The following is a 9,444-nucleotide window of genomic DNA, read 5'->3' as shown; positions in this document are numbered from 1 at the left end:
TGCGGTCGCTAGTAATGACGTCATATCTGACGTCGCGATTGCGACCATAACGACTGTGGTCGTTATGTGGAACGGCAGCCGGGCGTCGTGGTCGTTGCGGGCGTTAAGTGGAACGTACCCTATGTAGAAGATTTATAGCCTGACAGCGTTGTCACTTTTCTGTAAATTCAAACTAATTCAAACTAAAGCTTTGTTATCTACTAACTTCGCTTAATGGCCGTTTACACCGACAAATTTAAGTAGAGTTAGCTTAAAGCTGCATTCACAACTTCCAATTAATGTTTATAATTAATGAGTGAAATTATTTCGTTAACTTTACGCAAAGCAATCATTCGCAATGCCTGAAATTAATACGTGAAATTAATGTTTAAGCAGTGTCGCCACCTATGTACGGGCGAGGCAATTGGTTAATTGTTTATACAACAACTTTCAACATGACCTTGTAGCGCAAGCACAAGAATCAGTGTTTGTGTTAATAAGTGTCTTTTAACTATAACTAGCCTTATCCTAAAGTGGCAAGATACTTTTTTCTGTTCGCCACATTCATTGTATATGTAAACAAAATCCAAACAAACAAAACATGGTTATATCGGCTGTCATATAAAAGCACGCATGCGTACCTTTGTTCATTTCCGTAAAATTAAGCGACAAAGTTTGCAGTTTGCAAACTTCTGCGATAAGTATTAATTTCGACGATTAATTTTCTATATTGTGAATGTTACCCTTAAAATACATAGCTTTAAACATTTACGTTAATTTTCGATTGTTAATTGTAGGTATTAATTTTAAGGTTGTGAATGCTACTTAAGCGTAGCGTAAAATCCATGGCAACCATTGTCTCAATAATCGTTGCCATGGCTTTTAAGCTATGCTTAAGCTAAGCTCTACTTAAATTTGTCGGTGCAAACGGCCATTAGAACTCGGACATTCCTGAAATATTATTCCATCGATTCCACGTAGCACACACTCGGGTTTTTTACGTACGAAAGTGGTTAAAATTTTTTTTTTCTGTAGATCGCTCTTTTCGTGCGCCAGAGATTGTTTTGTTATTTAAATATAGCTGGCTCCTTCCTATGATTCTTTAACACTTGGACTAGAATGTCGGAGTTTTTGTGTACCTTTGACCGGCGGTCAAATTGCCCGGTAGATACTCAGAGCATTTTTATATAACTTCCACTAGGCGGCACTGAAACCAGCCTCGGTGTGCCATACCAATACTGGGGGCCCCACTCCTGTGTAAACTTTTTGCAACAGGTATCCTAACATACACTGGGCGACAAAAAGTGTTTACTAGTCGTTGTTATGTAAGTTAATAATAATAAAAATAATAATAATAATAACTTTATTCCCTATAAAGACAAGTCTAACACGTCACAGGATCGTCAAAATAACATCAAAGCAAAAGAAAAACATGTTTGGAAAATTAAAATGTGTCTTCAAAAAATTCAAGTAAGCTGTAGTAAGGTTTTAACATTAGTATATTCATGACCTTCTTCTTAAAAAGATTGACGTGATGGATCTTCAATGTGGCGGGTAGGTGATTATATACTTTAATCGGCATGCAACGCGTGCTGTTCGCAGTGAGAGCAAGTCTATGTTGAGGGGGTCTTACATTGTTACATCTTGTATCATATTTATGTGCTACGTTGTTTTCAAGAATCAAATTTCTTTTGCGTTTGTGTACATATGTGGCGGCTTCTAGGATATACAGAGAGATAACAGTCAGAACGCCTAGATCGACAAACAGATCCCTGCATGAGGTACGACTTGCCACTTTGAAGATCGCTCTGATCGCACGTTTTTGGTAAAGTAGTGCCCGATTAACATGAGGACTGGGTCCCCAAATGATAATACCATAACGCAATCGGGATTCAACATCTGCAGTGTAAACAGCTTTTAGTGCCGGGATGCCAACTGCGTCTCTGAGGAATCTGAGCTTATAAATAGATTTAGAGATAGTTCGACTGATAGCTTCGATGTGCAACTTCCATTTGAGATCATGGGAGAAGGTGATGCCTAGAATTTTAATGTTCTCCTGGTATTCGATTCCTGACCCTGCAATATTCAGGGATAATTGTTGGACACTCTGATGTGACGTTGAGGAATGAAAGCGTGTATATTTCGTTTTTTCTCTATTTAAGATTAGTTGGTTTCCTGTACACCATTTGAACATGGCATTTGAGATGGTATTGGAGTCCTTTTCAATGTTGCCTTGGCTGCTGCTGACGAGGACGGTCGTGTCATCTGCATAAAGAGTGACTGCGTTGATGGGGAGGTATGTAATTAGATCGTTAATATACAACGAAAATAAGAAGGGAGATAGGATCGCTCCTTGCGGTACTCCAATTCTGATAGGTAGCTCTTTGGAGTGATAATTTACTCGTCAGTCTTTAGAGAAATGCGGTATTCGTACGAATTGAGATCTGCCAGATAAGTAGGAGGCGAACCAATAAAGCGGGATTCCTCTAATACCATACTTCTTCAGTTTTAAAGTTAGGAGATCGTGGTTAACGGAGTCGAACGCTCTGCTGAGGTCGTAAAAGATTCCTATAGGAGCTGTTTTATTTTCTAGGTCGACAACTATATTGTTGTAAAGTTCCAAGTTCGCTGTAATGGTTGACATTCCTAATCTAAACCCATGCTGTTTATCGGAGATTAATTCGTGTTTATCGAAATATGTTGATATTCGTTGTAGCATAGCATGCTCCAGTAGTTTGCCAATGCAAGAACTAAGAGCAATCGGTCTATAATTAGAAATGCTAGAGGCGTCTCCTTTTTTAAAAATAGGGATTATGACAGACTTTTTAAGACACAATGGAAATATTCCAGACGCAAACGATGCGTTGATAAGATGAGTTACTATCTTCGTAAGAGGTTGTTTTGCTTGTTTAAGTATATGAGGAGCAATACCGTCAGCGCCAGGAGAGTTGTTGTTATTTAGTTTATTAAAGAGGTCTGATACTTCGCACTCGGCATATGGGAATAGGTAAAAGGAATTTGCATGATTTTTAATGTGAGCTTGAGGGAAATCTGACTTAGGAATAGATTCAACTAGGTTGGTGGGTGTTGTCTGGAAAAATTCATTAAACAAGTTTGCCAATTTCGTGGGAGACTCGATCACTGATTGTTCAATATTGAGGGACATATTTTGGTGAATACTGGTACGCTGATTTGTGAGTGAATTGATTATTTTCCAAGTCGTCTTGCTAATATTTTTCCTGGCTCCCATTATCTTGGAGTTGAAGTAATTGAATTTTGTGTTTCTCAATAAAATCCTATGGGCTGCTTTCAGTGCCACAAATCGGTGTTTCAGACCAGGATACATTTTTTGTAGTATGTACAGGTCGTTTAGCTTTTGGTTTGAAGATATTATTTCACGAGTAATCCATGGCTTTGTTCGGAGTGTCATCGGACGTTTTTTGAGTGGAAATCAAACCATATAGTAGTGTAAAAAAGTGGCAAAGAAATTATTGAATTTATCGTTGACATTTTCTGTTTCGAAAACGTTCTCCCAAGATTCGCTTGTAAGAAGTTCTAAAAACCGATGCATGTTATTGTCAGAGTATATTCTCTTATACAAGAAGGTGGTAGGGCACTGCACAGAAGTTCCAGACGCATCACAGATTTTTATCAGTTTATGATCGGAAAAATGGACATCAAGTAGTTCATAACAGAGCGTAAAAGGTAGATTAGTGCAGATGTTGTCAATGGCTGTGTGAGATTTTTGTGTAACCCTAGTGGCCGACTCCACAATGATTCTCAAATTGAAGGATTGTAATACATTCCTAAGTTCTGTGTACTTCTCATCATGGCACTCGAAGTTAATATTGAAGTCGCCGGTCAGCAATAAAAACGACGATGAGGAGTGTAATAGATTTAACATCAAATTCAGCTGGTGAATAAATGTGTGATAATTACTGCCCGGAGGGCGATAAATATTTACAACATTAATTTGTATGTTCTTGTAATGCCACTTAATGCAACACACTTCAAAAACTCTTTCAACGGAGAACGGTGTTACGTCAATTGGGTATACAATCGTGTCGAAACGATGCCATATCGCACAGCCACCGCCCCTTGCAGTAGATCTACTGAATGAGTTCGATAACGAATAGTTGTCAATGTGTATATTATCGATTTGATCACTATGGGTCCAAGTTTCAGTAAGACAGAGTAGTAATGGTTGACTGTCTTTCAGTAGCACTTCAAGATTATTTACTTTGTTGTTAATACTTTGGACATTCAACAAAAATAGCAATGAGGTTTTACTGCAGGAGGAGATCTTAGGAGTTAGGTTTTTGGAAGATTGGTGGCTAGTCGGAATAAAAAATGGTTCATTCGTGCACCTTTAGGCCATATGTGGGGCGATTTCAGGGTTTCAAATAACTCACTTGGCACTGACACATGAAAAGAACTGTACTCATCTGGCCGCTTCGAATTAAGTTTGACACATTTGACTTCATCAAAATCGTGACTTTTTAAATGTTCAATAACTTGTTCAACCGTTACTGTAGGATCTAAATTGTAGACATGGAGGTGAGAGAAGGATTTTACTCCTTTTAAATTTATTCCAACTGCTGATCCTTCAATAAGCGGCTTCTTTGGCTTCCTTCGTTTGGTAACCTCTATGAAGTCTCCATCGCCATCGATGGTTCTAGTATTTACCACAGATTTGGCATTTTGTGGTGGCGGTGGTAGAGTTAAAGCATTTGGAGGCAGATATTTAGTAGCGGCGGGTACTTGGACAGCACTGCAGGTTTTGGCCACGGATGGAGGTCTAATTAATTGAGTAGTCATCTCGGTTGCAGTATTAATCTTTGGGATAGCTCCTTTATTTATGTTAGAGCTGGCATTTCCAGCAGATACCGTTGAAGCATACGATGTAGATGTTTGTTTATTAAATTTCGCCTTGAGATTAGCAAGTTCAAGTTTAAGGTTCGTGTTTTCATTGATAATGGACTGCATGTTATGTTTTAATGCAGTAATTTCGGGTAGAATAATTTTGTTGAAAGCATTTTCGATACTTAGTTGTATTAAATGAGCAATATTAGAGTTTATACCAGTGGCATTACTTACGGGATCGGTCGTTTCAGTGGAGGCACATGCCGATGGGGGTTCATTCCGAACCTTGCAACTATCACAACACCATCCCACGATTTCGCCACTGGTTTTTAGAAAATTTAGATCACTCTCACTTAATCCAACACATTTTGCGTGGAAACAGCTTAAGCATTTGCCTAGACATTGTATAAAATCTTCGGAACGCGTAACAGGCTCCGCACACTTGCGACACTTACGCGCCATAAGTTAGGTTGCATACTGAAAGGTTCCACCCTGTATATACAGCTTACGACGATACATACATTTTTGAGAGTTGGCAACCATGCAATTTCTAGGTGGGAAAAAAAGTTACCTGCGCCACCTAGAAAGCACGAACGGGAGTTACGTTTGGCATCTGGTCTTGAATGGAGGTAGTGAACGTTTCGCTCCATAAATGTTTGTTGTTATTTTGTGTTATTTAATGCAGGTAGTAATTTTTGCATTTCTTTATATCGTATTTGTGTTTTGTATTCCGCATTTTATATTTGTTGTGTGTTTGAATCTCTGTTTTTGAAATTTACTTTGTTTAACCGCAATGCAATCATATGTGTGATACCGTTATGCTATTGTTTTTAATTGTTTACATTTTTGGTGTAATGTTTGCTTAATTTATGTTTATTGATGTTGATTACTTGGTCTTGTCCTTGAAGTTACATTCATATAAGTTTTCATTTTATTTTAATACTTATGTGGAAATTGCTGATTCGTTTGATGTATGTACTGACTTGTTGTATGTTACTAACAATTTTCTCCGTGAATGAAGCAGTCTCGGGAAGGTGGAAAAAGAAACTGTAGTCTATATTTATGTGTTAGGGCACCTAATTCCGTGCACTGTCTTCGACATCCAACTGTAGGTTCGAAACCCCGAAACCAGGGGCGGACTACCCATCTTGCAGGAGCGAGATTACGCTAATCAAAGCTCTTCAGTTTAGAATCTATGTGTGATAAATGAGTGGCGATTCAATAATTTCCACATATTTTGTTTTTAGTCAAATTTGCCTACAAGGTCATGTAGTTTTCCATCTTGCTTTCAACAAAAGGACTTTATTGCACCAAAGATGAGTCACATCCTGTACTTTTAACCCTTTCTCAGAATCTTGGTACCTGCTTCTACCTGACCCATTGTCCCCAAAAACTTGCTTTTAACCTTGAGTGTAACCATCCTTGTGTATATGCATTTACTATCTTTGTTAACTACTGCTTAAACTTTTACAAAATATTTTGTTAATTAACTTTATTTGGACTGTTTTAATCAAACTGCAAGGTTTTTCTTACGTCGTACTCTTTTTATCCTTGGCAGTGACTTTTGCGAGAGTACGACACCTTTTGGCTTTGTTTGTTTTGTTTATATTAATGTACATCAACTAAATTTCCGGGTTTTCACAATCATAATAATTACGATCATTATTAAACAAACTTCTCACAATTTCAGTGTTTTATTTAAAATTCCTTCCCTACTGTGCTTCAGGTCAAAGCGTTGCCTACAACTAACGTAAGGGGGCCCGGCCTTAGATGTTTTATCACGTGCCACTTTTCAAATTTAAGCGGGTACTTGTTTAGTTTTAGAGGGAATAGTCATTCGGGTGGCCATTTTTTTAAAACGTTGCCGGGTTTATTTTATTTCCGTGTTCTTGTAGTGTGAAGTTAGCGTAGAACCTGGGGGTTAAGTACACTACAATACTTAAAATATATTATAGTAGTGTGCGCAACTGACAGACGGGAGTGTGGGAGTCGAGAAATGAATAAGGGTTGACACCGACATGTGTTGCTAATGTAACAATTTTACTTATATTAATAAACTTTAAAGGAATGGACGTTTAATTAATAAACATTACAGTCGGCACTAGTGTCGCCTACTTATGCTCTGCCGGTAGGGCATTTAGACAGTTGTAAGGCGTGAATGATACATTAAACTTTTGCAATTGATAAACTGAGATGTCTATATCCCTTTAAATACCCTGTATATTTCAACGTCGGATGCAACCGGTCAAGTAGTTGGAGATTCTGGGGACATGAGCCACTGCCATCACCACCTGTCGATATTTTTTGTAATTTCCGGAGGATGTTTTGGATTTGGGGGCTTGGCTTGGCTTGGCGTCACTTGTTGATTGTTAAAGCTTGTTGGTGGTGGGCTTATTGTATTTTAAGTTGTATTCATAGAATTTAGCTTTGTTTTTGTGTTTGTGCGTAAGATTCAACCACTTTGTTGTCGGGTAAAGTATTTTATGTAGTTTACTCTTATGTAATTATATGAATTGTGTCATTTGTTAAATCAGATATTTTCCATCTACCATTGTACTAATATGTAATTTACAACATGCGAGGTGTTAACGTTAACGTGTGTGTACCTATGTAGAACCTCTACTTCCGTGAAGTGAAGTAGGGCATGCAATGTTATGTGTATTTAGGTTAGGGTGACTCGTAACATTCGCGAATGCGTGTGCCTTGTTGTATGTAACTCATATCTTTCTACCGTGAGAGGGAGCTCTGACGCTAGAATAGAAAGGTATTCTAGAGCTAAGGCATAAAAGGATCCGAGGGCCCTCGAACCTCCAACTTTAGGGACGAAGTGCTGTAACCAAGGCCGTCCTACCCATGGGCGGCGACCCATCTCTTAACCATCTTCAGTTTTGTGTCGTTACGTGACCGATGCCAGGGGAGTGTTACGAAGCACATATAGCAGTTCCGGAAGTCTGGGGTTTATACCACTGTCATGTGGAAACTGACCATAATTGAGGGCTCCACGAGCACACTCTGTATTGTCATAACTGCTTACTGTTACGTCACAACATGAATAATAGATCAGACATGTTTTTACAAACTTCGCACCACTCTATTCGGTATATGATATGAATAACTATTAAGGTTTTTTCTCAAGTCGCGCTCTTTTTCTCCTTGGTAGTCTGATTTTGCAAGAGTGCGGCACCTTTAGGTTTTGCTTGCTTTGCTTTTAATGTACCACATCCAAATTCCCGGGTTCTCAGAATAAGTTTATAATAAATAAACTCGCAGACATTACAGCGTTTTATTTGAGTGTTCCTGCCCGACTGGGTCCCGAGTCATTGCATTAGCTTCGTGTAACGTAAGGGGGCCCTACCTTAGGCGATCCATTCACGTGCCATTCTTTTGTGATGAAATTTGAGCGGGAACCGTGTTTTGATACTGGGATTGCAACGTTGCCACTTACCCGTGAAATCTGTCATCTTCACTTCGAGCCTGGGGTGGGTTAAGTTCAGTACAGTCTTTAACAGAATATATCGTAAGTAAGTGTACAAATTATTGACAGTTTATTTTGGATTCGAAAATGTTAATTTTTTAACAGGATGTAATAAAAATTATAATGTACTTTTAATACCATTTAATATTTTGTTTTCTTTGTTTTTAATTTTCTTTATCTTAACTTCTGTCTTATTGTTCTACATACGTATTATTTTTGTTTTCTTTATGGATTATGAATTCACGTCGCTTAATCTACCGATTGTAGGAGTGAAAAACAGCCTTTGACCGATCTCCCACCTTTTAAGCAATTTTTCTTTAAATTTGAAATTATTTCTTTTTCATATGTTTTATTTTTGCTTAATAAAGAAACATTATTACTATTATTATTTAAATGAAAAACTGGTGGCCCACTACAAGGATTACCTGCTCAAACTTCAATCTATTATTAACTCATAATCACAATTAGCACTTTAGACTCTTTGATGAATTAATAGATGTCGTTTGAAGCTACCCTTAACACTTGTCTCATAGTCACAATTAGCACATTTAAAATCCTTACAAACTTTATGTTTTAACAGATGTTGTTGAAAGTTGCGTTTAAAATTTGTCTCATAGTCACAACTAGAACATATGTAATCCTTAGAAACTTTATGTTTTAAAACATGTTCATTGAAATGGTATTTATTATTTGTCCCAAAATTACATGTAGCACATTTAAAATCCATAGAAACTTTATGTATTAAAAGATGTCGGGTGAAGCTGCCTTTAACATTTGTTTCATAATCACAATTAGCACATTTAAAATCCTTAGTAACTTTATGTTTCAACAGATGTTGGTTAAAGTTCCTTTTACGATTTGTCTCATAATCACAATTGGCACATTTAAGATCCTTAGAAACTTTATGTTTTAAAAGATGTTCTTTGAAGTGGTGTTTATTATTTGTCCCATAATCACAAGCAGCACATTTAAAATCCTTAGAAACTTTATGTATTAAACGATGTTGTTTGAAGCTGCTTTTAACATTTGTCTCATAATCACAATTACAACATTTAAAATCCTTAGAAATTTTATGTTTTAAAACATGTTGTTTCAAAGCGCTTTTAACATTTGTCTCATAATCACAA

This window comes from Photinus pyralis, unplaced genomic scaffold, assembly GCF_008802855.1.
Source record: "Photinus pyralis isolate 1611_PpyrPB1 unplaced genomic scaffold, Ppyr1.3 Ppyr1.4_LG10, whole genome shotgun sequence".
Classification (NCBI taxonomy): Eukaryota; Metazoa; Arthropoda; class Insecta; order Coleoptera; family Lampyridae; genus Photinus; species Photinus pyralis.
The sequence above is the reverse complement of the archived record's forward strand: the minus strand, read 5'-3'. Positions refer to the sequence as shown.